We start from the raw sequence: 7,910 nt of genomic DNA on the forward strand, positions 1-7,910 counted from the left end.
CGTCTCTGCTTTTTTATTATTATTATTATTACTAACTTTAGGATGGTATATAGCATGCAAAAAGAGTTTATTTTCGTCGTCCCTTCAGGCCAGCCTTAAAATTGTGTAAGTGTGTAAAGTTGATTAAAATACTGTAAGTATAAGAGCTGTAAGTATGAGTGAACCATTCACAGTTCAACACCTTTAAGTGTAAATGTAGAAAAGACGCATTTCTGTATTTCCTAAAGTAATTCAAGAGGCTGTTACTGAAGGATGGAGCAGTCAAAGACTATATTGAAGCCAGCAGCAAACACAAAACTTGAGTAAGTGCTGCAAACCACAAGAAGGCCTACGGTTTAATACCTGGAGAAAGATATCTGTTAGCATTTCTATTAGTCTCAATGGCATTTACTTGGCTAGTGTAGGATCCCCGTAATGATTTTTACTTAATACTCTATAGCTGAATATACTTCGCAATACTTTAATAAAATATTTGTGATGTAGTTGTTGCTTGCAAAAAAAGAAATGGCATCAATAAAAGAACCATGTACACCATAGGTCTTCACGGGTCCACTTAGATACGAAAACCCCAGGTCGGACCCAGTTTCATGTGTGCCTTGGACGCAGATCGTCTATAATATTAGCAGCCACTTGTCATTTAAAATGAATGTGTTTTTGCTGAAGAGACCCGAGAAGACCAGACCTAGTGTCAATCAATTTTAAATGCACATTTTACTCATTACCCAAGTGTCATTGTCAGATAACAAAGAAAAATTGGTTGCGAGGGCACCTGGGTTCCTGTCTCGTGCGTGCCGTGATGCAGACTGCATACATGACGTAGCCACAATATAAGCACTCCTTTGTTCCTCTGTCAATATCCCTATTAAATCAAAGTAGGAGGGCAAAGAAGTGATGGTTTTCCCACTCACCTTCACTTTTATTATTTTTAATATTAGTATTATTTTTATCATGTTTATGGGTATTTCGCACCACTCTGGTAGGGCATGGTCACCCTCATATTAATTAAGTATATATGTATATTTTAAATGTTGTCTATATGTTTTAGTATGGTTTTTATGTTGTTGTGTTATTGATGGAGCTTGTACTGCAAGACAAATTTCCATGTACACGGACAATAAAGTGCTATCTCATCTCATCTCTCTCATTTACATCCGGGTCCATTTGGGTTCAAATCAATTGCCACTGGGTCGGACTTAGGTCTAATTTTCTCGGGTTTGTCTCAGGTCTGGTCTTTCTTTAAAAAAAAGATTTATGTATGTTGGGTTTAGGTAAAAAGTTATTCAGGTCATTTCGGGTCGGGTATAATTTTCTGGACCCGAGAAGACCTGTAATGCACCCCAGCCAATCCTTGACATTTTTGGTTTCTCATTCACATGAAGTGAAGGTGTTGACATAGATGTCTTAAAGGCACTTTTGCTTTTTCGAGAACTAATCATTAAAATATTTGCATAAAACATTTAACAGTTTGTCTAGGGAACTAAAATGTGAAATAATAATAATAATTCAACAACTTTACTTTATTCTAACTTATTTCAACTAAACTACTTATACTTAATTAAGTATATTCATGAATATCCATTTGAAACTGTTTGCACACTATGCACACATTAAAAAATAAAGGCGCTTAAAAGGTTCACAGCATTCTGTGTGCTGTTTTTACTTTCATATTGACTTTATCTTTCCAATTGCATGCATGCCAAAAAATGTACAAATATCTTTGCAAATATTTACACTCTTTTTCTTTGTTTTCAATCCTTCACTTTCCATGACTAAAGTCCTGTAACAGTTTAGATCCTGTCAGATCAGTGATGGAGATGAAGAACAGGTTTAGAAAGCTAGGTGAAATAAAAAACATCTGAGCGTCGAGTCAGACATCGAGTAAGAACACAAATGGTATTTATAAACACACATTCACACACATACCACAAGTGGAGGCGGTTTAGTGGACGTATCAAAAAACAAACACTTCCAACCCGTTTCCTAATTGTTTTACAGCTGGAGTTAAAGGAGAGGCAACCATGACTCCTTTATCGAGAGGTCATTGAGTAATGGCCAGGCCCTGTAAAAGCCAACATACATCTGAAGAACCAAAGCTGTGAATTCCAGGAGTGAAGGGGCCCCGCGGAGAGCCAGGTCAGCATTAATAATCGACTTATTCACTTTAAAATCCATGGCTTTATTGGCTTTCTGTCATGGACCACAGCCTTTGAGCTGGATTTATCTCTCTTCCCGAATGCAGCAGATAAGTTATCGGTGTAATTACCCTTTCTTATAGCTATCGATGTGTACACATGTCATTGTGTTTCGTGTTATGAGACATTCAGAGCCTGTAATTACACCTTGTGTCGCTCTGTGTCTAAACTGTACTTAGGTTAATTAATCGCAGGAATTGATCAGAAAATAGTTTGGGCTGAAGAGAGATACTATTAAACTCACATTTTCACCTAACACTTTTAAAAGTAAAGGTGCTACAAAAGCTTAGTTCTTCACAGCAATGCCAAAGAACCATTATTGGTTCCCCAAAGAACTACTTTCTTAAAAAAAGGTTTAAAAGGTTCTTTACAGCCATGTCAAGAACCACATTTAGTTCCTTAAAGAACCACACATAGCACATTTTGCACAACAGAAATTCAGATGTAAAAGGTTCTTTATGGACCCATTTAGCCAAAAATGGTTCTTCTATGGCATCATGATGCAGATTATTTTTAAAGTTACAACACTATTTTAAGATGTCAAATAAATCTATGTTGTCCCCAGAGCACATACGTGAAGTTTTAGCTCAAAATACCGTATAGATAATTTATTATAACATGTTAAAATTGCCACTTTGTAGTTCAAAATTTGCTGTTTTGGTGTGTGTCCTTTAAAATGCAAATGAGCTGATAAAATGCAAACACTGATCGCCATAATGGTGGTTGGATAGCACTGATTAAGGAGCGGTATATTATAGTTATAAGATCCCCTTCTGACATCACAAGGGGAGCCAAATTTCAATGACCTGTTTTTTCCACATGCATGCAGAGAATGGTTTACCAAAACTAAGTTACTGGGTTAATCTTTTTCACATTTTCTAAGTTGAAAGAAGCACTGGAGACCCAATTACAGCACTTAAACATGAAAAATAGAGATTTTCATGATATGTCCCCATGTAGTCAAAGGATTCAAAACAAACCAATGATTTCATACCTTTTACTTGTTTTGTAATAAGGCATGGAACCATACAGGCAAAAAAAAAAATTCTATGGCACATGTGTCAAATACAAGGCAAATCAGGCCCGTGGACATTTGTATCCGTCAGTTTTTAATTGATCTTGGCCCGCTTCAATTCGTAATATGCAGCATTGCACTACAAGTCCCAGCAAGCACTGCGGACCCATTTATGACAGTACAAATGGTTTCAGCAGCATCACTGTTCCTTTTTTATCAAAAACTTGTTAGCTCGCTAGTGGCCAGTCAGCCAGAAAAAGCAACGTGATCTTACAAAGTTCCGTGGGATAGTCACAGAATTTTTTACTAATTTTTTCGTGGCATTCTCACGGATTGGTTACTCAACTGCTTTTACCTATTTTCAATCCATTGTCGCTTCGGTTTAGGGTTAGATTTGGTGTTTGCTTTAGTATGTCACTTTAAGTATGGTTTATACGATTTTTTCTGATTTATTATTTTATATTTTCTAAACTTCAAACCATGTCATTTTATGTAAATCTAACCCTAAACCGAAGAGACAATGGTAAGAAAATAGGACAAAACAGTTGAGTAACCAATCCGGGAGAATGCCACAGAAAAGGCAGTCCGGGGCAGGGCCACGGAAAAATGCGGAGATCCATGAGAATGCCACGGAAAAATGAGCAAAAAATTCCGTGAGATCAGGCTGGAAAAAGGCAGGACGTTCATGTCAGGTGCGAGTTTGTATTAGCCTACTTAATTCCGACCCTAAAGAAAAACAGCAGATTTAATGTTATATTCTTTCATTATGGCTCATTTGATCTTGAACGTGTCGAAAAAATAAACAAAAAATTTAACTTGACAGGCCTACATATCGGGAGATATAGAAATGAAATTTTTTTTTTCTGTGAAGTTAGCGGATGACCAGTATATTTATCATTAATTGTCACAATGAGGTAAAACAGGAGACCAGATTGTAAAGAGAATAAAACTGTGTGGATGATGTGTGAAAGCTTTGAAGGAACAAGTGTGACTACTGAAAGAGTCTGTTCAGTGCATGATTTGTGTTCAATTGGAAACAGGAAAAAATGAAACTTATCTCTGCAAGTAATGCATCCCAAGTTTGGTCATTAAAATCTAAAAGATTACAGCGATTCAGAGAAGGACTGGAGCAGACATAAACTCATTATCTACACTTAAATCTGTCTCATACAGAATACAGGATTTATTTTGACAGTGAGCCTTATTTATCTTTGAGAGAATGAGTGGCCATGTGTTTGATCCTCTGTATATTACTAGGGATGCACCGAATCCAGATTTTTTGGGTTTGGCTGAATCCCGAATCCACAGTTTAAGATTCGGCCGAAACCGAATACCGAATCCTACTCGCATCCTTATCCATTAACATAGTAAACACATTAATGAATTAAACAACGTCCACAGCAGTGTATTTTTCATTTTATTTAATTTTAACTGTAAAAAAAGGATAGGCAACATTATGCCAGGATGGCAAGTGGGAAAAACTATTTTGACGATGTTTTGCGTCACGCTCGTTTTTCCAGGTGCGTCCGCGAAATGTGAACCGCCCCTAAGGCTCACGGAAAGAAAAAGCTTATCTCCACGTCAGCACCCGATGTGTGTAACCAACGGCCGTGTGACGTCGACCAGCGTAGCGCAAGCCTAGGGTTCGGTTCGGTGAAAAAAAATCTAGGATTCGGCCGAACCCGAAACCCATCAAAAAGCCCAGTATTCGGCCGAATCCGAATCCTGGATTCGGTGCATCCCTATATATTACACATTGAGAAGGGATTTTATTATTTTTTGTAACAGAAAGGTTTATTGGATGTTAAAGAAGCATACAGCTTAAAAATCGTTCTTCTATGGCATTGTGAAGTACCTTGATTTTTAAGCCATAATGGCCATATAAATGTGGGCGATCATGTCTCAACAGTATTCAGCTGTCAAATATAAGTAAGTTTTAGAAGTGAGGAACAAAAGTGGTCAAAATATATACCCCGCCTGTCAGCACCTATAACCCTGTGGTTAGCCCATGGTGACCAGAGTTGATTTCCATCTCGGAGGTCCTTTGCCATTCCCGCTCCCCTATCTACCCAATACTTTTCTGTCAACTCTCTGCTATCACATCCAAATAAAAGCCCCTTAAACATGACTTAAAAACTATATGCACCCCACCTGTCACTGGGGCTGTCCTTTCAAAAAGTATACGATAACGTGATCATTTTTTCCCCATATCGCCCAGCCCTAAATTTATACATATCTGTACCATACCTAATAGGACCTTTTTAAAGGGGACTGTCTTAGTAAAAGCTGGGGTACATATATTGACCATTTTTCTAACACTGTAGTTGCAAGACAGAGGCTGTTAAGACTGAGTAAGAAGTTTAGGAAGTGACATTGTGTCATCATGGTCTCTCTTATTTGTAAAGATCAAGGAAAAATTCTCATGAAATTTTCATTGTGTTTCAGTACTTGAAGGAGGAAAAAACTCTGATCCCTACTGCAAGAGAAACAGGAATTTTAATCCTTCTTGTGCCTCTCTCAGCTATGATTAATTTTTCCAATATTTAGAAATATTCAGTCTGAAGTCCCAGGTCTGCACAGGAGGAGGAAAATTGATCTTGAGCTGTAGCTGTGGAAAAAAACCTGCAGGTTTGAATGATGAGTTGAACAGCAGTGGATGTAAGACCTCTCAACATTGTTTGCTAATTCATCTCTAAGGAAATGAATCCAGGAATATGTTGCTCCTACATTTAAGTTACTGTATTTGTTTGGACTGGAAATGTTCAGCAGCTTCATTACAACGATAAACGGAGTGTCAAATCAATTGAAACTAAATAACCCCATTCCTGTAAGCGTTGTTGGCTTTCTGTAAAAAATACTGGCAAGTTATGATTGTTTAGTTTGGGGAATTGAAGAACAAAGCCCGTTAGTGAGATCACGCCAATGACTTCTGAATAAGTCTGCGTTTCCCGCTCACACAGGGTTATTGGATGGACACCTGTGCATGGAACTTCTTCTGAGGTCCAACGCTTTGTCAAAGACTGAAGGCCATGGTGGACCGGGTCTTTGCGTTGAATGCACTGGAAAGGTGATGGCAACCATGTTTTTTCCATGGCCTCAAAACTTCTTGGCTTTGCCATCTCATTGCTTCAATGTAAAAACATTATTTGGGTCAATGGTTGTACTTTTAAAAATAAAGGTTCTGTTAAAGGTATAGGGGGTAACGATATTTCATGCATTCTGACTTATTAAAGGCAGGGTCCATGATCTCTGAAAGACAATGCTGATATTTGAAATCACCTAAACAAACACACCCCTACCCCAATAGAATCTGGACCATCTTTTGATAGACCCGCCCCACACATACGCAACCCAGGCAATGATGTTGTTTAGTAGACACGCCCCTTATTGCTGATTGGCTACAAGTGTGTAGTGGTAGTCGGCCCGACTCCCTTTTTCAATGTGTTTTTCAAAAATTGTGCACTCCGCCTTAAAGAGTTAAAGAGTTGTAATCCTCATGCCAAACAAATGCAAAGTGTCAAAAAAGCAGTTGAGCGTGTGACAGAGTATTTCTGGGCCAAACTTGTTCCTCCTCTTCCCTACAAGTTTCGGAATTTTTTTTTCGAACATGGTTAACCATTTCATGGACCCCTTATTCCTTTTATGGGCACTTCCCCCGGAAAAGAATACCTACATGTCAATCAAAGTTAGAGCAAGAACCCTCATCATTAACATTGTTCCTTCAAGTAGAAGTCACAAGCATCAACGCATGCGATAACTCTGTTATATCAAGAAACAACAATGGCACAACAAGTGTTTTTTTTTTAAGTAAACTGAAGACAACCTTATCTAGCTTTTTAACCTGATAAGGATCACTGTGCCGTACACGGTACACCCCCTCCCTTAAACGTGAGGCTGCATAAACGTCATTGTAACTTTGAAGCATTAAATCTTCGAAATATACGGTCATGCGGCACATCGTTTGAAAGCTTAGACTCTCAGGATTCCATTAAGCGCACACACAAAGCATAAGATGATTTATAACAGTCATAAAACTGTAATCTAGTTGTTAGTTTGTCCAAAACAAATTGTTCATATATCCCCAAAAGTCCAAGGAAATGGAACATCCAAGCCTTTTAATCCAAAACAATTTGTTCGCCTCACAATCTTGACGTTTCTGACCGAATCACGATATAAATACTGTAAACAATTAGTTCACTACCAGACATTCGTTCGACTCTCTCTTTTCATTCACGATTTATAATGATACATTCAAGTGTCAAGTTAATTGTGCAATGTCTGAGGAACAAATACACCCCCTTGTGGAATTTCAGCCATTGCATAAGAGGCTACGTAACCCTGTTTTAAAACACCAGTGGATGCAGTTTGGATTTATGCTAATGCATGAGATTAACTCTTTCCTCGCCATTGACAAGTTATTCCATCAATTAAGAAAGCATTTGCATAAAAACCAACAGGTTCCTGATACATTTTTATGTTGATCTGCAATACTTACCAAATTTATGAAAAAACTGAAGCTAGAACTTTATTTTACTAATTTTAAACTCTCTGCATGCTTTGATAATCATTCTGAATCTGATCTCTAACAAAATTCCTTTATAAAAATGCAATTATTTCAGCTTTTTGCTAAAAATGTGTATTTTTAAAGAAAAATACCCATATTTAAGAGATTATAAGCAGAGAAAAAAATTGATTTAGAGATT

General features: G+C 37.6%; 1 long non-coding RNA gene across 1 annotated transcript; it reads left to right on the forward strand.

The window, feature by feature from the left end:
* Nucleotides 1–1,429: 1,429 nt before the first annotated feature.
* Nucleotides 1,430–6,352, forward strand: LOC129416691 (uncharacterized). Its single transcript, XR_008635490.2, has 3 exons — nt 1,430–1,893; nt 1,996–2,133; nt 5,653–6,352. It is a non-coding gene; the product is annotated as an uncharacterized lncRNA (long non-coding RNA).
* Nucleotides 6,353–7,910: the final 1,558 nt, after the last annotated feature.

Source organism: Misgurnus anguillicaudatus, chromosome 11 (genome assembly GCF_027580225.2).
Source record: "Misgurnus anguillicaudatus chromosome 11, ASM2758022v2, whole genome shotgun sequence".
In the NCBI taxonomy this organism is placed as follows: Eukaryota; Metazoa; Chordata; class Actinopteri; order Cypriniformes; family Cobitidae; genus Misgurnus; species Misgurnus anguillicaudatus.